The sequence below is a fragment of the Maniola jurtina genome, chromosome Z (genome assembly GCF_905333055.1).
Source record: "Maniola jurtina chromosome Z, ilManJurt1.1, whole genome shotgun sequence".
NCBI classification, from domain to species: domain Eukaryota; kingdom Metazoa; phylum Arthropoda; class Insecta; order Lepidoptera; family Nymphalidae; genus Maniola; species Maniola jurtina.
The window spans coordinates 5,057,893-5,080,368 of record NC_060058.1 but is presented as its reverse complement, the minus strand read 5'-3'; the positions used below and the strand labels follow the sequence as shown (position 1 = coordinate 5,080,368).

General features: G+C 36.1%; 2 protein-coding genes and 1 long non-coding RNA gene across 6 annotated transcripts in view; 2 read left to right on the top strand and 1 right to left on the bottom strand.

Annotated features, from left to right (window-relative positions):
* Nucleotides 1–22,476, top strand: part of LOC123880599 (neurocalcin homolog) — a 101,052-nt gene that overhangs the window by 25,450 nt on the left and 53,126 nt on the right. The gene's annotated exons all lie outside the window — the stretch shown is intronic.
* The window catches only part of LOC123880600 (neuronal calcium sensor 2), a 99,242-nt gene that overhangs the window by 35,707 nt on the left and 41,059 nt on the right, over nucleotides 1–22,476 (top strand). The window contains exon 1 of one of the 3 annotated variants that reach the window (XM_045928797.1): nucleotides 10,457–10,856. The exons of the other annotated variants lie outside the window; for them this stretch is intronic. The gene's annotated coding sequence lies outside the window, so the exon portion shown is untranslated. Of the gene's footprint in view, nucleotides 1–10,456; nucleotides 10,857–22,476 lie in introns of those variants that run through there. 3 annotated transcript variants of the gene reach the window in all.
* LOC123880604 lies at nucleotides 3,146–22,465 on the bottom strand. The gene is made up of 3 exons (XR_006799298.1): nucleotides 22,454–22,465; nucleotides 10,654–10,656; nucleotides 3,146–3,257 (listed from the first exon to the last, which is right to left on the bottom strand). It is a non-coding gene; the product is annotated as an uncharacterized LOC123880604 (long non-coding RNA).

Below are 22,476 nucleotides of genomic sequence, written 5' to 3'. Positions count from 1 at the left end.
GATGTCAGAGCCAAAGATATAAAATTTCAGATAGGAAAAGCTCATACAATTGTATTTTTAAACCCCGACCCAAAAAGAGGGGTGTTATAAGTTTGACGTGTGTATCTGTGTATCTGTCTGTGGCATCGTAGCTCCTAAACTAATGAACCATTTTTAAAGTCTTTTTGTTTGAAAGGTGGCTTGATCGAGAGTGTTCTTAGCTATAATTCAGGAGATTCTTCACGTAGATGTGTAAACCACAGTTCTGACTCGCTGACTGCATCAGTAATCTGGCTGCAGTACTCATGTGTCCCCTACATATAGTACATATGTCTCTACATATAGTTTTTCGACGTGATTAGTTAGTAGTAGGTTAGGTTTCATTTCAAAACTGTCAATATTACAATGCGGAAGAAAATTGCCCTATATTGTGAATCAGAACTACCTGAGGCTGAAAAATCAATAAAGTATAGTACATATTATTAAATGTTGCTATGACGTAGAATTCTCTGTAAGTCGTTATCCGATCTGGTAGCGAGTTGTGGAAGTAAGAACGGTCTGGAAAGTTAGGTAACCTCATTGATGTCGACTCTTTTATATAAAAATTAATGTTTGTCTGTCTGTCTGTTCGTCACCGTTGTATACTATATTGTGGTTATAATCTAATATATCGTCACTATATGGTTACTTGTGCAAAGGTTTTCGATATAGTACCATCTTTTTATAATTTTTATGATAGTGTTTTACCTACACTTCTAGGCTAAATAATTTTTAAATACATATCAAAAATAGCGGAACCGGCAGGATAGTACCATTAACAGCCAATACTGAAATGTTAATGTTTTATATCTAAATATGTAGTTGACTTATTCTGGCTTCGCACACTTGTTTGCGCATTTAAAAATTGTATTACATATTAAGTATATTCCATACTAATATTATAAATGCGAAAGTGTATCTGTCTGTTTGCTACCTTTTCATGGCCGAGTAGTTTGACGAAATTTAGTGCAGAGTTATCCCGATTTTCCGGGATGAAAAGTAGCCTATGTCCGTTACATAGGCTACTTTTCATCCCGGAAAATCAAAGAGTTCCCACGGGATTCCTAAATACCCATCCGCTTATCAGATAGATTTATATGAAATTTGGCACCGAGGTAGCTTGTGTTACTATAATTGACATAGGCAATTTTTATCCCGTAAAATCAATGAGTTCCAACGGGATCTTTAAAGATCTATATCCACGCGGACGAAGTCGCGGGCATCCTCTGGTATCTCATAAATACAAATCTTCCTCGTGAAATGTTCTATATGATGTGAAAACCGCACTGAAATACACTTAGAAGTTTAGCAACTGCTAACTTATAACAATACGGAGAAAAACGTGGATTGCGATTTGCTTCCCAATAGTTTATAATCTTATAAAATCACTAGCCGATGCCCGCGACTTCGCCCGCGTGGATTTAGGTTTTTCGAAATCCCGTGAAAATTCTTTGATTTTGCGAGATAAAAAGTAGCCTATGTGCTAATCCAGGTTTTTATCTATCTCCATTCCGAATTTCAGCCAAATTCGTCCAGTGGTTTTTGCGTGAAGGAGTAACAAACATACACAAACTTTCGCCTTTATAATATTAGTGTGATACCACATCAATGCTTATACTTTTTGTCATTTTTTTTTTGCTTCAGAGACTGCACTGATAAAACTATGTATACGAATTGAATTAATAGACTGCTGTGTTGTGCTCATAATTACCTTGTAAAGTTGTAATTAGCTTGTACATATTATTTGTTATGTTCAAACAAACAGTTATTATAAATGAGTGCCTACTTTTGAATTTTCAACCAAAATTGTAATCCTATTTGATCTTATTTTATTTGGTACTAGCTGATGCCCACGGCTGCGTTCCCGTGGATATAGGTTTTTGAAAATCCCGTGGGAACTCATTGACTTTCCGGGATAAAAAGTAGCTTTTTTGTTAATCCAGGGTATAATCTATCTCCGTTACAAATTTCAGCCAAATCCGTCCAGCAGTTTTTGCGTGAAAGAGTAACATACCAAGTAACTTTCGCATTTATAATATTGTTTGCACTGTTACGCTGTTGATAAAAAAAATAATTCTAAAAATCTATATAAATATGTACTAATATTACAAGTGCTATTATATACTAATATAACAAAGTATGTCAGTCTGTCTGAGAACCTCTTCCTTGAACCGTTCTTGACGAAATTCAGCATAGCTTGCATTCGGATATAGGACACGTTTTCCCCGAAAGAAAGAATTCTGACAGGATTTTGATAAATATGTATAAATCCTCGCGGACGTAGGCGCGGATATTAGCTAGTGGAAAATAAAATGTTTTTAACTACTACTCGTGGAAAACTACACTAGAAGAAAAAGATTGCCAAGTTGGAAGACGCCTTACAATTCAATTACTTCGAAAACATCCATTTCCTCTTTGCTATGAGGACAACCTTAGCTCGAAACGTCCATTTAGGCAAGAGGCACCCTTCACTTCCAAGGACTAAGTGCATATAATTACATATTCCGCACATCCAGACCATTTAAACTGAAAGGTTTAATTAAAAGCCACTTATTTGAAAGCTTTTGCTGCGAACGCTATAAAATGGTTTTATTATCATTTAGTCTAGCCCTTACTTATACAAATTTACACAATACATATCCCTCTCCTATTCCTCATTGCTGAAAGTCGTGACCTCTTTCCATTAATCGCAATGCTAGGAGTTTTCTTGGTATAATAATGCGGAGTTGACTTGTACTACACATTCACACTTTGCGCTTGTGTAGTGTCTACGAATAAACGCAAGTGTCATGAAAAGTCTCTCTATCTCTCTCGCATGCGGCCAAGTTTATAAGTGTGACAGAGAAAGTTACTGTTTTGTTTATACTACTATTATGAGATACAGTGTGATTTTTAAACATATCCGTCCGTCACTCTACCGATATAGTTGTTTATTTTGAGGTAAGAATAAATTGGATCTCGCAAAAAATTAATACGACATAATGAAATAGTGTATAATATTGTTTATTATGAAAGCAATGATGGAACTTTTATGAAGGATTTAAAATTATATTTACAGAGATGCATTATTTGCAGCGTAGAATTGATGTTGACCTCAAACGTCACTGTACTCAGCGTGCCAAAAACAGCTTAGGCACTACCTTATTGAAATAATATAAATCGTTTTTTTAAAACACGCTGTATAATAAAATTGCGTTTGTTTGAGTAATGTGAACGTTTCAGCTCCTGTTAACCGACCTCTGTATATGAGTGTGTGACGTGAACGCCATCGCAGATATCATTCAACTTTTTAACCCCCGACCAAAAAAGAGGGGTGTTATAAGTTTGACGTGTGTATCTGTGTATCTGTGTGGCTGTGTATCTGTGTATCTGTATGTGGCATCGTAGCTCCTAAACCGATGAACCGATTTTAATTTAGTTTTTTTTGTTTGAAAGGTGGCTTGATCGAGAGTGTTCTTAGCTATAATCCAAGAAAATCGGTTCAGCCGTTTGAAAGCTATCAGCTCTTTTCTAGTAACTGTAACCTTCACTTGTCGGGGGTGTTATAAATTTTTAATTTACACTTGTTATCTATCAAATATAACTAAGACTTCACGAATACTACCTAACAAACATTTGGCAAGTAGATACTGGATTATTAGGCACACAGTACTTACCTAATAATTCAGTGTTTAGTCAATTTCGTACCAACAAAGCTTCCAGTAAACTATACGTGTCTAAGTTCTAACCCAAGCAGCTAGGAGGTTTCGATTTACTTGAGTATCAGTTATATATACACGTCCGACCTTAGACTTGAGCCAAGCAGCCGAACTTACGGCGATACAGGCTGAATCGATATCTTGAGAAAACCTGATTCGCTATTCAAAGCTTCGCACGAAACAAACCCTTGTTTTGTGAGTTCAAGTATCCGATACGTACTCGTAACTAGGTATATCTCTTTAAATGAAGATGTTGTGAAATTAACCTTATAATTATGTACATATATTATTTAAAGGTATTGTGTACTGACTTCTTAATTTAACGTCTCAAGTTTTTTATAAAAAAGCTTAATATGGAGAATGGGTATTCTAGCATAATTTATTTAAACAATATATCTACTATCGACATCCGCCTTTTCGTTAGTCTATTGGTCAAATATATATATTCTGTTAATTAATAAATATTTTATTGATTAACTGAATAAAAATCAACGCTCAATATTTTGGTTTTCATAAACTAAATTTAAATCCAATATTTTATAACAAAGTGAAGGTTGTAAACTAATATATTTTTTTTTTGTCTACAGGTACGAGTATAAAAATTTCAATACAAGTAAATGAAGCAATACCAGAGTGGACTACCAATCCATCCATCATCCATCCATCAGCCTGTAAGCGTCCACTGCTGGACATAGGCCTTTCCAAGAGCGCGCCACCAAACACGGTCCTCCGCCTTCCTCATCCACCCGCTCCCCGCCACCTTCTTCAGGTCATCGGTCCAGGACTACCAATACGGTCAGTCATTGTAATAAGTACCTAAGCCCATCCCTTAGCACTGTAGATTGACAGTTTCAGTGTGACCTTCGCAATCATCTTTGATTGGCTGACACTCTCTCAATAGTAGCTTAAATGCACAGTTGCAGCAATTTTAGGTTTCGCAAAATATTTTTTTTCGACAAGTTTTAATTTTTTTTTTTTTTTTTTTTTTTAATTCACTATAGGTAAGCGCTTGACCACAATCACACCTGATGGAAAGTGATGATGTGGTCTAAGATGGGACGCGTTTATCTAGAAGGTGCCTAAGGTTTCAAAAAATAATTTTCGAAATTCAACATATTCTCACTTGTCTTACGAACGGGTTGGCGAGATTTGTAAATATGAATATGGAGATTTGTATTTAAATGTACGAGACCTTAGGATTGGTCTACGCTACGCGCGCAGCGAAAACCAATCCTTAATCTAAGTGCGAGACGTTGCAATTAATCAAAAGTGTTAAGCTTGATCCATCACTGGTAGATATTTAGCATGAATTATATTATCTGTAAACATATGAGCTTAATATGAGTTAGTTATTTCGAAATTACAGACAGACACTTCAATTTTATTTATTAGAGTAGTATAGATTGCATGGTTATTGAGCATTAATGTGTAGTAAGCGATTACAACACTAGAAATACATACATAAACCGCTAAATATAGATTAATCCCGGATTAATCTGTATTTGGCCGTTATTATTTGGTTTGTTGGAAAGTGAAATGGCTGTGGGAAATACCTTTTTTTCCTTTTACTTCATCCGATTTTATGGGGATAATGGTTTATTTTAAAACGTTACATATAATGCAACAAGTGTAAATTAAAAATTTTCAACTCCCCCGACAAATCATTTTCAAATAAATAATTATGTATATCTAGGCAACGTCCATCTTGACAGCTTGACGTTTGTCAATTGACACTTGAATATTATGAACCTAACGGTTATCTAACCTTCTTTTCTACAAGAAAACTAGAAAATAGCTGATAACTTTTAAACGGCTGAACCAATTTTTTTGGATTATAGCTAAGACCACTCTCGATCAAGCCACCTTTCAAACAAAAAAAAAGTAAATTAAAATCGGTTCAGTCGTTTAGGCGCTACGATGCCACAGACAGATACACAGATACACAGATACACAGACACACAGATACACAGATACACACGTCAAACTTATAACACCCCTCTTTTTGGGTCGGGGGTTAAAAACACGTGTCACTCGCTGCTCTTCAAATATGTGTCCCAATGTGAAGTCCCAGAAATCAGAAATAAGGTCAAACGAAACCCTGTATGCAAAATCGTCTCCTTTATCGTTTTGTTCGCTGCAAAGTAATATAACTGTTACCTTACAGCCTTTCATTCTATAGAATAAAGGAATTTTTAACACGGATGGCGGACGCTAAGTGAGCTAAAAAGTCTTGTGCAATATAGTGATTTTTAACGGACAATTTTGAAATTGTACGAACTTATGCAACTTTTGGTAGCTCATAATAACATCGCAAAATCGAAAATTACAAAGACAATAACTTTCGTATTTGAAGACTCATATATCTACTTTTGGATTTTCATAATCAAAATACATTTCGAGTATGGAAACAATTTTTCAAAACAAAATATCCAAAAACTGGCCCTAAAATCTAGCCTTTTAGTTTTAATTAGAAACGGTAATAAGTTTTTCAGTACATAGTTGAAAAATTGGTAATTAGGTAATGACAGTAATCAATACGTTACGTTTTCTTTTGTTTCAAAACTTCTGTCTGATGAATTCAATCATCAATCAATCAATGCAAAGATCAATGAAATTTCAACCTGTAAACCCGTAATGGGCTATTCATTCATCCAATTCATGTCATCCATAAGGGTTGAGTCACATTGTACCAGCATCAGTGCTTGTCTTATAAGTTTAGTAAAATCTTATTTCTATGTGTATCATTTCATTTAACTTTAACGAAGTCATCACTGTTGCACGCTTTAGGTGTTGTTAACCCCCGATCTTAAAAGAGCTGAACCGATTTTCTTCGATTATAGCTAAGAACACTCAAGATCAAGCCACCTTTCAAATAAAAAAAACTAAATTAAAATCGGTTCATTCGTTTAGGAGCTACGATGCCACAGACAGATACACAGATACTCACGGAAAACTTATAACACCCCTCTTTATGGGTCGGGGGTTAAAAACATAGGACTTCAATACATCTTTTTAATCGAAAAATTCTTTCTTTTCCTAAACCGCGCCCAAACAAACCTACCTACAATATTTCAAAGTTCCGAGATTTCGTGAATGGTTAGTGTCTGGAATTTTGCTTTTACAAAGAAGATTCTCCGTAGTTGTTCATTCACCCTAATCTAACCATTGTAACAGAAACCATGTAACCTTAATTTAAGGACACCCACTCCCACGCTGCGATTGGTTTAGCAGTACAAAGACCTATAGACTATCATGTGTGTTGTCGCCTAGCCCTAGAGAGTTAAACACTAACGTTGTTAGGTGTACCAACGAGCGGTGTTGCGGTCATCGTTCATTAGCCTTTAGCCATAGGGAACTGAATAGCAAATATCTGTTGATTGGACCATGATCATCTCACTGAACAATAATAATAGCTAGTTTATTTTACTTTATTCAGATACAAGCTAGCCCTTGACTGCAATCTCACTTGGTTTTAAGCGATTATGCAGTCTAAAATGGAAACGGGGTAACTTGGAAAAGGTATGGAAGTTTTATTAGGTCTCGGTACTCGTATATATATTATATACCCCTTTGGTTTCTACACGGCATCGTACCAGAACGCTAAATGGCTTGGCGGCACGTCTTTGCCGCTAGGGTGGTAACTAGCCACGGCCAGACCAGACAAGGAATCGAACCCGAGACCTCCCAATAATAAAACAACAGCGCTTATCACTGCGCCAAGAAGGTCGTGAAAGTGTCTGTTGTCGCTTTAACGTATTTTCCCCCAGGTTTTTCCATACAAACGTATTATACAAATTATTATTCTATTGTTTGCTGTTCAAGATCTAAAAATACGCCAATTATCGATTTATTATTTTGAAAAATCACCATCATCCCCATCATGATCAACCCAATACTAAGCACGGGTCTTTTCTCAGAATGAGAAGGTTCACACAGAACAGAGGCCCAGTGCGAGCGAACAGGCAGATTTCACACACCTTTGAAAACATTATGGGGAACTCTCAGGCATGCAGGTTTCCTTACGATGGTTTACTTCACTGTTTAAGCAATTGGTACTTAATTATTGCTTAATATGTACATAACTCCGAAAACAAAGAACTCTGTGCCCGGGATCGAACCCCGGACTCACCGATTAGAAGACCAACGTCTTAACCACTAGGCCATCATCAACCCACCCCACCTGCATATAATAGTGGGTAACCTCAGTGCGCTAATTAACCAACCTTCTCCCAAGTCGATTAGTACATACTCGTAAATCTTACTTTGACAATGAAATAAATGACTTTCCAATTTAGCCTCAAGGTGCTACGACCAGAGGATAGCAAGTTAAGTCAGGGACAGCTTTGTTATTATCACAGGAATTATTCTGAATATTTGCTATTCCAATGGATACCTTATCTATGGTAAGTGTCAGAATAATAAACGTTCCGTATAAATAAGGGGTAAGTCTATCTGGGTGGGCTAAATTAAAAAAAGGACTTTGCCGAAGATATTTTTTTTAAATAAAAATAGCGAGCAATCGAGCAGGCGTGTCACCTGATGTTAAGTGATTACCGCCGCCCATGAACATTTGCAGCACCACAGGAACCGCCAGTGCGTTGCCGGCAACATAACAAATTCGTGAAAGGCCGGCCTTTCACGAATTTGTTATGTTTGTGAGTTTTCAGGTTTTACGATTGGTCGCTACTCGCTAATGAATCTATTGTATGGCAGTGAGTGCGCAGCTAATAAGCTAACTAATTAACATCAGTTACAGCAATTATTGTGATTACAGTGAAACACCTAGTGTTTTCAATAAACGTCTTTTAAGATATTATCTCTATCTTTAGAGTTCCGTATCTTCAGAGAAATAAAGAAACCCTAATTTTGCGGTTACATTAAGGTTAACGTCAATGCCCAACAACGCCACAATTATCGCGATAATCAACGAGTTAAACTGAGTGGCCACACTTGAACGGCTAAAATCCCAACCCAATTGATTGAATTGGGGTTAAAATCGTCTAACGCCAAACGGCATTGACAATGCCGTTGTACGTTGATAGTGGCTATATCTACGTTTAACGAGAAACACCTTTGAACATCGCGTTGTTGGCCGTTATTGTAGCCGGGACATTAAAGGATGTCTGCGATATCTGTCTCCTTGTCGTGTCTATCAAGACTTGGTATCAAAAACTATAGGGTATGGCCTGTTGACCTAGAATCATGAAATATAGCAGGTAGACATGTCTTATAGCACACGTAAAGTGTTAACGGAACCCTTCGCGTGCGAGTCCGACTCACACTTAACCGATTTTTTTAGTTATTATAGGGGCTTAAGCTCGAGTTCAAGAGACCGGTTCTCGCTTATCCAGGTTTATTTACAAGGAATATTTTTCTTAGACTTATATTAGAGATTATTGCTACGTCCTAAAATAGACTAGGTATCTGTCTAGACTTATAAAGAGGTCATTGGGCGAAAATAATCTTAAAATAAGCCTATTTGGGGGTGCGAAAATTGCTTTCTTTTACGGATGGCTTCAAAATGACTTTAAACAAGGAAAAGTTATACTACACGTTTCTAAAAGTTATAAGTAAGTTGTTATTTTCTCATTTTCTCCTTGACGTGAATCAGGTTTTTCAAACTGAAAAAATGGGGACAGTTTGTGCTTTTTTGCAGGACGTGTTCAGTGTACTACTAGTAGCGTCCTACCCTCGCTCGGCGCAATCGGAAACACTTTAAACTAGCGTTTGAAACGTGTTCAATAATGTAACGAGTAGGTACGAGCAGGTGCCCATCGGCGACTGTACTGCGTACTGCGTTAGCCATTATGCTAGGGAAGCTGGGCCGTAGGCAACCAATTGCTGTCAATAATTAGCGTAAATGAGGGAGGACAACCATGACTAGAATTGATAAATTCAATCGCTTTGTATGTACATTATAACTAGCTGATGCCCGCGACTTCTTCCCACGGATGTAGGTTTTGAAAATCCCGTGGGAACTCATTGATTTTCCGGGACAAAAGTAGCCTGTGTGTTAATCCACGGTAAAACCTCCATTTCAAACAGCCAAATCCGTCTAGTGGTTTTTGCGTGAAAGAGTAACAAACATCCATACATATGTACATACATACAAACTTTTGCATTTATAATATTGGTAGGATTTATATCTAAGTCCTGACTCCTGACTCCTGACTCACTGACTGACGCATCAATGCCTAGCTCAAATCCTTGAACCTAGAAAGCTTAACTTTTGTAGATTCCTTTTATACCATAGAGGCAACGAACGAGGCCGGATTTTTCTTAATTTCCACGGAAGGGAAGCCGCGTGCGATCGCTACTTAGTAAAATGATCACTACAGATTTTTTTTATTTCTCATATTTATCTATTCATTAAAGCAAGCGAGCTTATAGGTATATTTTGTTACAACGCTTTTGACATCGTATTATGGTTTGGCAATCTGAATTAGAAAATAGGTTATGTTTAGAATTGTAAAACGTAGAGGTCGTGTATGCGTGTCGGTGATCGATGGTATTGCGTGCTCTTGACGTTGGTAAAGTCTCGCGAAGGCACGGCTTGGCTGCGGTCTTCGACAGTGGTGCGGCGGCCCTTCGCTTTGTTCCTCGCACACCGCACGCCGCCACCGGCAGTAGGCACCTCCTCGCCTCCGCCGCCGCGCCTACCTCCGCCGCGCATGCTCCAAGCGACTCGTGATACTCCTCCACTTCACCATTTTAAATGATATGTGGAGTCAAATATCATCTCTGCGCTCGGTCAGACGTATCAGTGCAGCTGTCATTTTAATGCAACTGCCCCTATAATATCTCGTAGAGCCTCCTCAGTGTCGTCGGAACGATCGAACGGGCGTTCTGCCGGTCCTATTTAGCAAAACACTTGCAAGGGAGCGCGCGGTAGCACCGGTATCGATCTGAACGTATCGTGTGGCCGTTCGAGCACGACGTTCTCTCGGGATATTCGCCTAGCGGTCGCCGTCGGCGCCGGCCTTGCTGCACTGTTTACGCGTCGTATATATACCTATTTCATTCGCGCGATCATGCTCGCTTGAGCTAATTGATAACGTGGTACACGCTATTGCAAGTGTACCTGGAAGCTCTACCAGGCTCAACAAACTTTTTGAATCGATCCCGAGCAGCGAAACTTAGGTAAGTACTAGCTATGACTCGTCATTTGTAACTTCTCTTTATTGTCAACTTTTATTTTAGAAAAACTTACTGTGTGCATTTCGGCGAATTTTTTCAAAATCTTAAATTATATTTAATTTGTAGCGTAATTGTTTTGTTAATATTGTAACAAGCCGCTTGCTTTTTATACGAACAAAAAAGCTCTATTTATCTCGTTTGAACATTTGCAGATTCAGTAGGCTTTAATTTTTATGTTGATAGTGAAAATATTATAGTATCTCTTACCAGCCTACTAACTAAGTACTCCTCGCCTACCATTATAATAACTCTATACACGCCATTGATTGTATCTGTAATGCGTAAAGTGGTTCTTGAATCGTGTGGCTAACTGGCCATCTGGTTTATAAAGCTAAAGTTAGATTGTGATATCGTAAACCCCAAAGAATCGTCTAGGTTTGTGCTTTTATTTCATTTTACGTTTCTATTGAGTAATGGTATAAGTTCAGATGGATTTGTCTTTTGTTAAATGCGAGTAGCTGTGTGGTACGGTAACAGATTTGGACATTTTCACTGCGCATGACTGAATTTAAATTTACTGTCGCCTTATGACGTGATTGGTAGTAATAATTTTTTTGATTAGATCGCACGTAAAATGTTCTGAAATTAATTAATATACCTAATAAAATTCCTAAGTAACAAAAGCATCTATAAGTTTATTGTAAAGCCTCATTGGTGCGTTCATAAATAAATTTAATAAAAACAATTGTCAACTTTGTTTTTCTTTGTTGTGGCATAATCATAGCGTCGTTATTTAAAAGTATAATAAAAGCAATAGGCTTATGCTTAGAAAGAAGATACTTTTTAAGCTATAAGATGCTTGCTCAGTCTGTGTTGACAAATATGCTCTCGGATTTGTCTACGGTTGGGCCAGTGCGTCTCAGAATACACATAAGGTAGAGTTCTCGTTATTTTATGTCAGTAACACTCACTTATTGAAAACTCTTTGATGATGATGATGGAGTCCTTTTATTCCCTCGTGGAATTTAGGGCTGCAGCGGTCTTTTTCCTTAGCTCCCTATCTTTAGCTGCTGCCTTGACATGGTTCTACGACAGTCCGACTCTTTTAAGGTCTGATTTAATGGACCTCCTCCAGGTGTTGGACTCTTTAGTAGTAAATTATTGTCAATTATAAAAAACCGGTCAAGTGCGAGTCGGACTTGCACTCGAAGGGTTCCATACCATCTTACAAGATATACCTAACTCGTTTATGTAGAACACTGCAAGTTAATGTCATCTATATGTGATAAAGTAAATAAATTTTATCGTGAACACGTTTCAATTTTTATTTCGTGATGTATCTAACTTGTTCTATAAGACCTACCTACCTGCCAAATTTCATGCTTTTAGTTCAATGGGAAGAAAGACGGGCAACAAAGTGATGCTATAAGGTCCCTTTCTCTGTTCACGGAACCCTAAAAAATTAAACTGGCCGTTTCTTTTTGCAAAGGATTTTTTATATTATTTCAATCTCATTATAGAGTTACTAAGATGTTGTTCAAATATACCGATAAGTTAAAGCGAGCTGAAACAAAAAATAAGTTTATTGCCACACGATAGTCGTGATATTTGTTTATAGATTTGTACAATGTGCTAATGTTCTAGAATAGTTTAATTTAATAGTTTGAGCGCTAGGGGAATAGATATTGTAAAAGTCACTTTAACGCTTAATATGTGAAAAGGTCTGCCAATCCGCTTCTCATTCTGAGAGGAGACCCGTTCTCAGTAGTGGGCCGACGATGGCTCATGAATCATGGGATCATGAATCATGATACTGATGATTTGGAAACACCTACTCTATTCATTTTAAATCGTTATCTTGTTACTAATTACTAGCCCAACGAAATTTAATATCGATTTAGATTGTTACAAACACACAGGTGCACCGAATAAAAGTTTCGTCCTGACATATAATAGTTAGAAATCAAAAAGGAAAAACTCAAAGCACTACGTTTCGCACAATTTATCAAATTCTAAAAGCTTAACTTAGTTAGCGAACTATCCTGGGAATTTTATTTACAGAGCAAAGCCTAATAGAATTTTTTCTTTTTCCTTTCATTTTAGCCATTTCCTCTTCACCCCAATGGCAGAAACCCATTTTAACGTGCAATTTAGGCTTGAAAGATTTTCACAGCTGGCCACAGTGCATGAATTTTTACGAATATTAAAGTACAGACGAATTCAATTCTCTGTTGCAATGTAAAATTGTTGTTTGCACAGAGTCCGTAACGTTTAACAGGGCTCTCTCCGACACTCGCTTCATACAATCGTAGTTCCAATTTCATTTGAATATTAAGCAACCAAAGTTCATGAAAATGTAGTTTTAAAATTACAGGGGCTCAAAGATTTGTATGTAAATTTTTAAGATCGCGTAACTTTGAAACCGAATATTTTAACAGAAATCTGAAAAACTACAGGCATAGATATTAGTTTCTAGAATATGTCTGCAAAATTTCATCGACTTGCTTGCCTAATATTCAAATGAAATTGGAACTACGTTTGTATGGAGCGAGTGACGGAGAGACCCCTCTTAATATAGAAAAATACGCTTTTTAGACGACTGCCCAATGTAATGTTTTCGGCGTTCATGTGTGTGGGGTATTTTTTGAATCCTTACCTCTTCCCAAATGCTATAGGTGAGTATACAGGCTATAATTTAAAAAAAAAATAAACAATGTAGCAATATTCATTTTTAAATGGAAAATATTAACTTTTAGTTCGTTTTTTTATTTTTAAATTACGACTTGCTTAAATGAAACCCATCAATCTCTTCTACACAGATATTACAGAAAAAGTAACTGCCTACTGAATTCGTAAAAGTTCCCCGGCTTCGATTTTTCTTAGATCTTAGTCATTGTTAGCCCTTATTTATCCATTGTTGGACATAGGCCCCGTCACGTACACGTTATTCTTCTCGGTGTTGGGCGAGCCTCGTAGCCTTTCTATACAAAAAAATAAAGACAATAAAAAAAATTAAAAAAAGTAAAACAATGTAGTAAATGTTAATTGTGCAAAGTTTATAGTTAGAAATGTATTATGTAGCGTCTACAAGGACTGAAGTTTCTAGGTTACACAGCTTAGGCTTGAGGAGGCTGTAACAGACAATGGGACAGACAATAGACCAGGAGCATAATTGTACAAAGTTCGTCTCTTTGTACTCGTACCTCCAGAATGGAGCATTCTAGTTTATAAATGTCGTTTAACACTTTCAGGTTTCAAAAACCGGCCAAATGCGAGTCAGACTCGCGCACTGAGGGTTCTGTACTCGGGTATTTTTGCCAAGATTTTGCACGATAAATCAAAAATTATTATACATAAAAATAAATAAAAATCTGTTTTAGAATGTACAGGTAAAGCCCTTTCATATGATACTCCACTTGGTATACTTAGTTATCTTACTTTGAAAATTGAAACACATTTTAATTTTTTTTTAATGATGTAACCACAAATTCGCGGTTTTCAAATTTATTCCTGTACTTGTGCTATAAGATCTACCTACCTGCTAAATTTCATGATTCTAAGTTAACGGGAAGTACCCTATAGGTTTCTGGACAGACAGACAGACAACGAAGTACGTATAAGGGTTCCGTTTTCCTTTTGAGGTACGCAACCCTAAAAAGTACAAATTATAGCACAATCATGATTGAGCGGATATTTCGTGGACACTTTGACGTCCGTAAACTTGTCTTGTGGGTAATTTTTCATCAAAGACTAAAAGCTAATGAAATTTTTGCAACAATGGCGGGTTTCTTTTTAAATGTGCGCGGGATCCCATTTTTTTAAAGGACTTGGCAAAAGGTCTTACAATATTACATCATGTAGTCAAAGTAAATAAAAAATAGATTCTTTAATCTATGGAAATTAACCTACATGTACATTGTACCTATTTTAAAAGATGGCGGATGGGAGAAAATAAATTATACATTAAATTATGTGTTTCATATTTAAGTTAAGAGGATTATCCAAAAGCCTCGTTCAATGCAATTTCCATTTCACAAATTACTTTCATATGTAACTATTAAATATTTGAATGCGTTACATTAACTTGTTCTAACGTTTAAACATTGCAAAATTTTGTGATACACTTTTAGTTTATATATAAATTAATTTCTCCAACATTCTGCGAAAATTATATAATATTTTGCAACGTTGTAACATCTACTATCGAAACGTTGCTTAATCTTTAGAAACACATATTTTTAAGCACTAAGCACTTTGAACTAGTATTTAAAGATTATCCATACTAAAATTATAAATGCGAAAATGTGTCTGTCTGTCTGTCTGCTACCTTTTCACGAATTTCACGATTCTGACGAAATTTGCTACAGAGTTCGCGTATATCCCGGGGACGGACATAGGCTACTTTTTATCCCGGAAAAATCAAAGAGTTCCCACGGCCTCTGAAAACCTGTTTAAAATGTCAGACAAGCGACAACCGCTTTCAAAGCGCGTTCATACGGGAAAACTACTCCGGATGAAATTTTAATCGAACTTCGTGTCATGTTTCTTACCATGACAACAGTAGGTTGCAGGAACAAAAGCCGCTTTATAGGAACAACAAAAGCGCGTTGTTTCAAACGTTTCAATTTTACAGTCTGCCGATAACACCTAGCGCCCACTGTCAGATTTTTTTGTATTCAAATATCTGCAATTATCTCGTCAAAATCAATCGTCATGTCTGTACTGAATAAAGTATTCAGTATACAGGGAATCACACTAATATTATAAAGCCGAAAGTTTGTATGTGTGTGTGTGTGTGTGTGTGTGTGTGTGTGTGTGTGTGTGTGTGTATGTTTGTTACTCCTTCACGCAAAAACTACCAGACGGATTTGGCTGAAATTTGGAATGAAGATAGATAATATCCTGGATTAGCACATAGGCTACTTTTTATCCCGGAAAATCAAAGAGTTTCCACGGGATTTCAAAAAACCTAAATCCACGCGGGCGAAGCCGTGGGCATCGTGTAGTACAGAATAAAGTGCAAACACAAAATTTAAAATTTTATAATATATAATATATTTAACTTCCCACGAGTGCAATTTACTAATGAAGAAAATGAGAAGCGTCTTACGATTTTCTTTAAAAAACACATCTGATTTTCGATTTCGACTTCTCCGGGGGCTTTCCAAAAATTTTTTTTACAAACTTTATCCGAACCATTACGACCACAACAAAAAAAAAAACAATCAAATCCGTCGAGTCTTTCCTAAGTGATGATGTTTCATATGTACCTACATGCGGTTATAGATTTTTATTTAAATATACTAAGTAGGTACCTACATAGATAGATGCCGGGTACCACTGTACATTTTTTGAATGTCAATCATTGAATTTGATAACTTTCACAATACCTAAAATTATTCCTTACATGTATTAATTAAACTGAACCAACAAGTAATCAAAAACCTGTTATGGGCTAGCCTAGACTGCTTGGAAAATGTCGAGTAACTGCAAGTCCTTGTTAGAACACGTTTGATATCGATAACAATAAACTTGGACGCTAGCTGTTGCCTTGTAGGGCTTTATTCTCAAAATAGCGTTCGATTTGTACTGGATTTCATGTCAGATAATATGAGACAATAGATGTTGTAAGCATTGTACGGGCTTATCAGCATTAGGTATTTGAGCAGTTTAGTTGCAAAATGTTCCTATTTAACGCATTGACTGCCGCTAATGTTAACGTAAACAACCCTGCCTTGCGGCTTGGCTACACGCTGGAAGTCTTTTTTGCAGTTGTATGCCTAGCTCACACAACCGTGCGTGCAAACATGCCTGGCGTGTGAAACCTATAGCAACAGCAGTGTGGCCCTCGCATCAGGTGTGTCAATTGGAGAGCATTATTTTCTTTGCATTTAAATTCTCGTTCCCTCTATAAGTAGGTATTTTGAGTGACGTGAAAATGCTTACGACGCATTGTGGCAATCACAAAATGGTCACAAAACGAAAGTGTCGTGGCTATTATGTTATTCCACCAAAACGCGTTGCGGCATGACGAAATTCCATGTCGCGTTCTGACCACTAAACCAGAAAGAAATCTGAGCATCCGACTCCACGCAGTCCTGCCTACCCCTAGAAAGTTTTTGTAAAGCCACGAGCTTCAGGCGTAGCCCATTTAAAAATTCTTGATCTTTATTCATTATCCTCCCCCTCAACTCCTACCCCTAGTTCACGAACAAGATGCAATTTTAGCACGAGTATGTAGATGCTGTTCGCTTTACATACCCATTGAGGGACACGTCTACTTTTCAATTATTTGTATACCTAACTATATTTTTATAGGTACACCGTTTTAGTTAAAAACTTACATCAAATCTTAAATCATAATAATATGCATTATTGTTTACAATAATTCGTAAAATTAAGGAAATGCAGAAAAGTGAGGGTTTCCGGACAACATTCATAGAACATTAATATTATATCAAACATAACTAAAGCAAGGATTTTTCCACGAGAAATGAGATGCAGGGCTATATCTACTCGTCTACTACGTCGTCCTATTGTTCTTTGGTGGATTTATGAGTACTATGTACATTGTACGTGCATATCCTATCAAGAGAAAATGTGCTAGGACTATGTCACAAAAACGACACGACGAACAATAAAAACCACTGCTTGCGTAATACCTACCTGTGGTTTCTTTGTTATAACGGAACTGAATACTAAGAACTGATTACAGACTTAGTTTCAAGATCGGATGAGATTTCACTGTTTCTTTGCATAATTTTTTTAGCCAAGATTGTCTGGAAAAATCGTAGAAAGTAAACTTCATGCAACTCATTCATTCTTCTTATTGCCAATATAGATACTATATCATTTTCTTTATTGCACAGATTAAAGTTTTGCACAAAAGACGAACTTAACTGGTAGAAACTGCAAATGTATATGAGATAAATTATTTCATTTCTTAGCTTAATTAGACAACGACCGAGCATTCGCGCACAAAGGAGATCCTGATCTTGAATGAAACAAACTTACCTTACTATGAGAGTTTAAATGGAGTTTAGATTTATAAGACCTGACACTCTTGACCCTCATCTAGTGAGTGATTAAGCTACTATATACTTTAATTTTTAACCCTCGACTCTTTTTAACTAAAAACATGGGTGTTATAAGTTTGACGTGTGTATCTGTGTATCTGTCTGTGGCATCGTAGCTCCTAAACTAATGAACCGATTTTAATTTAGTTTTTTTTTTTGTTTGAAAGGTGGATTGATCGAGAGTGTTCTTAGCTATAATCCAAGAAAATCGGTTCAGCCGTTTGAAAGTTATCAGCTCTTTTCTAGTTAGTATAACCTTCACATGTCGGGGGTGTTATAAATTTTTAATGTACACTTATTAAAATCGATTTCACTGATTATTTATATATGCTGTGCAAGTAGGTTCATATTGTCAGGTAAAGTTCAGAAATCTGCTAATTTCCGTGTTTCGCACTTTAATGTAAAGAACCTCGTAATTTGTAGATTATTTAGATATGGTTTCCTCTGTGTTTTATTTTCAGTATACCAATATCAACGATATATCTAATGATACATAAAACTGAGTTTAGATAGTTAAAAAGACTCGACTCTACTCCACCCTATAACCCCATCTATTTGCGTTGACCCTAAATGCATCTGTGGGGGTATTCTTTTGGTTGGTTTAGTTTTCTCCGAAGGACAAGGTGAATTAATTTTGCTCAAAACATTTATCTCCCATTTTATAATTTGAGCCATTCAGCGGGATTTCATTACGCCCGTCATACAGCTAAATTAATTATTATTGTTCTTTATTATCTTTTCTTTCCCATTCAAGCTGAATTTCAGATTTAATGAAATTTTAAGTCGAGAGCTTTTTACGCCTCGTGTATGTGATTCGCTCCTTCGGTAATATAGCATGACGTCTCACTTGCGTCATGCGTGAGCTTCGTCGGTCCTACGCCAAGCTTGAACACGGGTGCCTTGGTACTCTCAAACGATCGTAAACCCGTAGATTTCTTTACGAGTACGATCTCCTTGAAACAAAAGTTATGTACGAGTTAAAACGGAATTTTTTATCTATGAATATCTACCCGCAAATTAAATATTCCATGTATTGAAACTTTAGTAACTTCAGTCCGTTTCAGATTATGTATCAAATAGTTTTATTTATACTGCAATGAAATGAAACCGCAGTGTTCATAAATTCTGTTGCAAAGCTATATCTACATTCTGACTCATATCAACATGCAGCTTAAACCACTGAGTCTTGAAACCAGAAAATTTGCATGTAGCTTTTCTCAACGTAGATACTTACTAAGAAAAGATTTTCAGAAAATCCGTCATAGCAAAGCCGGGGTTTGGGAGCAAAAGGGGCGTTGTAATTTTATTTTCATAAAATATGGACATTTTGTTATAGCTTGGACCACGAATTGAAGTTTGTTGTTTAACTAGTTCCAGCGTATATTAGCATAATTTTGCGTTTACCTAAATACATACGAAATGACTCGGGTAGTTTTGTCCTTCATATTGTTATATCCCGAGTTAAAGCGTAAATTGTTTACTTGCAAAAAGCTTGCAAGTATAAATCTTGATGTAGGTACAATTTTCAGTCAAAACTTTCCACAAAATTCCGTGGACAAGTACCTGCCTAATTCAGGGGGGGTGGGCACTTTGTTTATTTCAATTAGGTACGTAGCGTAGGAGTCTTTCTTTATTTTTAACTTAATTTTAGTCAAAACAATATGGACATAAGATGCCTGTCTTCATAGGTTGTGGGGACTGTTCTCATATATACATATATAATAGACATATTTTATTCAAGTTTCAGAGATAAAATTGATACAGGACGAACTCTAAAGTCATACGATAGGTAGTGAAATAATTATTGTATATAGATTTTTGGCAAGATGTAAAAAAATCTTTTATTAACCCCCGACCCAAAAAGAGGGGTGTTATAAGTTTGACGTGTGTATCTGTGTGTCTGTGTATCTGTGTATCTGTCTGTGGCATCGTAGCGCCTAAACGAATGAACCGATTTTAATTTAGTTTTTTTTGTTTGAAAGGTGGCTTGATCGAGAGTGTTCTTAGCTATAATCCAAAAAAATTGGTTCAGCCGTTTAAGAGTTATCAGCTCTTTTCTAGTTTTCTTGTAGAAAAGAAGGTAAGATAACCGTTAGGTTCTTAATATTATGTCAATTGACAAATGTCAAGCTGTCAAGATGGACGTTGCCTAAATACATAATTATTTATTTGAAAACGATGTTTTGGAAAACTCAAATACTTTGGATCGTCGGGGGTGTTATAAATTTTTAATTTACACTTGTTTAATATTGGTACTCCGAATCGGGTCAAACAGAAAATGTTTTCAAATTGAAAACCACACATTCAACGTGTCAGATTAAGCTCACTGTTGATACGTCAAGCACTATTTGTGGCGATAACGGTGCGGTCGCATAATATCGAATCGTGGTTTTAGTCAAATTATCGCCTGAGGGGAGGGGTTGGCTAAGTAGTTGGTTACTAGTTATATGTTCGTTTGAGCCAATTGTAAGTGGACCATTTCATTGCACAGATAGTTAAATATTAGTCTAAATTGCTGGACAGATCGATTAATGGTCGATTTCATCAACGTAAAATAAGTCGTCTTATTTTTTGAGAATAAATTTGACATTTTGGCAGGTTTTCTTAATTTTTTTCAACTTTTCAGAGTTATGTGCGTTTTAAGTAATTAAATATCACTTGCATTAACGGCGAAGGAAAACATCGTGAGGAAACCTGCATGCCTGACAGTGCGCCATAATGTTCTCAAAGGTGTGTGAAGTCTGCCAATCCGCACTTGGCCAGCGTGGTAGACTATGGCCAAATCCTTCTCACTCTGAGAGGACACCCGTGCTCTGAAGTGAGCCGGCGATGATTCGATCATGACAATAATTATGATACTCAGGTATGAAGTAGGTACGTCCAATTACGTCAAACGTTCATGACGTCACATCTGTGTATTTCATACTTGAGCTCCCTTACAAAGCTAGCGTTATCACTTTTGATAAAAAGTCGCTGATTTGACTAGTAGTCATCGTCCCTATTATAATATAGTTAACATTATTATTAATCAGTACATATGTATAAAAACTTGTACTTACATAATATAGGGATAGTGGATATTTTTTTTTTGATTGCCGGTCAATTCATGCTATTGTGTGGTGAATAACGCTAATATATACCTACATATATGTGTGTATTATATATATAATACACACATTATATATATATATATATATATATATATATATATATATATATATATATATATATATATATATATATATATATATATATTTATATATATATTTATATATATATATATATATATATATATATATATATGTGTGTGTGTGTGTGTGTGTATATATGTGAATATAATATTATATCGGCTCTTTGTGCTAGTCAATTATTGCTTTATTTATTTAAACATCTTAGTGCTTAATACTATGACAAAGAATAAAATACACGATAGACTTAAAAACAAAATTGCAAACTCATGAAAATGTACTGTGGGAGGATGAACTTTCTGATTAAACAATCACTGGCTTATCTATTTTGTTTATATAGTTTTGAAGGCGGCTTTGTTGGGATACTAAGAATATTTTATCGCAAATAGTTTCAAACCTATTCTAAGTATGTCTTAAGAGCAAGGTTTGTATAGGTTGGCAAGCGAAACATAGTCTAAACTGTTCAGGATGTTGTGATAATTTGCGATGTGGTATGGCTTGAATAAATTGTTTGCTTGTGTGTGTCATTAATCTGAAGCAATTTATAAATTGTTACTTGTAACGGTTATTAGAAGTAGCTCAATTATAGGTATTTGTGACATCTAAATAATTTATAAAATCATAGGGAAAGTTTAGCGTTTGTAAGTTTAAAGTTAGAAGGTACCTATTTCATTGCAACCTAGAAAACGGTCAGATTTTTATTTTTATTTAAAAATCTTATGGTATGTTCATGACATTATTTTTGTTCCATTCAGTGCCACAAAAACCACTGTCAGTTGAAAATATTTTTTCAACTGACAGTGGTTTCGACTGTGTTGAAAATATTTTTTTCTTTCTCGTCTGGCTTTACAAAGATTAGCCAATGTCAAGCTTGTAGTTATTTGTAACAAGTTAGTTAAACTATACAAGTATGGACCCCGTCTGTGCCGGCGCTCGCCGACATACGCATGGCACCCTCTTAGAGCGCTTTCCAGTCAGTTTTACCAAAAAACACTCCAAAAAGGCAGAGCACGCCCGCCAGCTAACACCAACACAGATGAAGTGTTGAAAATAATTTGTTATTTCTTCTTTTCTTGTTTCAATTCTTGTGCTAAACCAGTAGGTACTGTAAGACGAGTAGGCTATAACAAAATCTTATTACCTTGTTAGGAAATAAAAAACAAATAATCTTTTCAAACTGTTTCTGCTTTTACTGCTTTTAGTCAGGGGACAGGTAGTGACCGTTAAAAACAGAAATTCTGGATATTGCTTTAGATTCGGTTTGAACGGCGATTCAGTATATTTCACTGTTTGAAAGAAATGAATTCGAAAAATTCAGTGTTGCAAAATGTAAAACAAAAACTACAATTCACCTGCTCG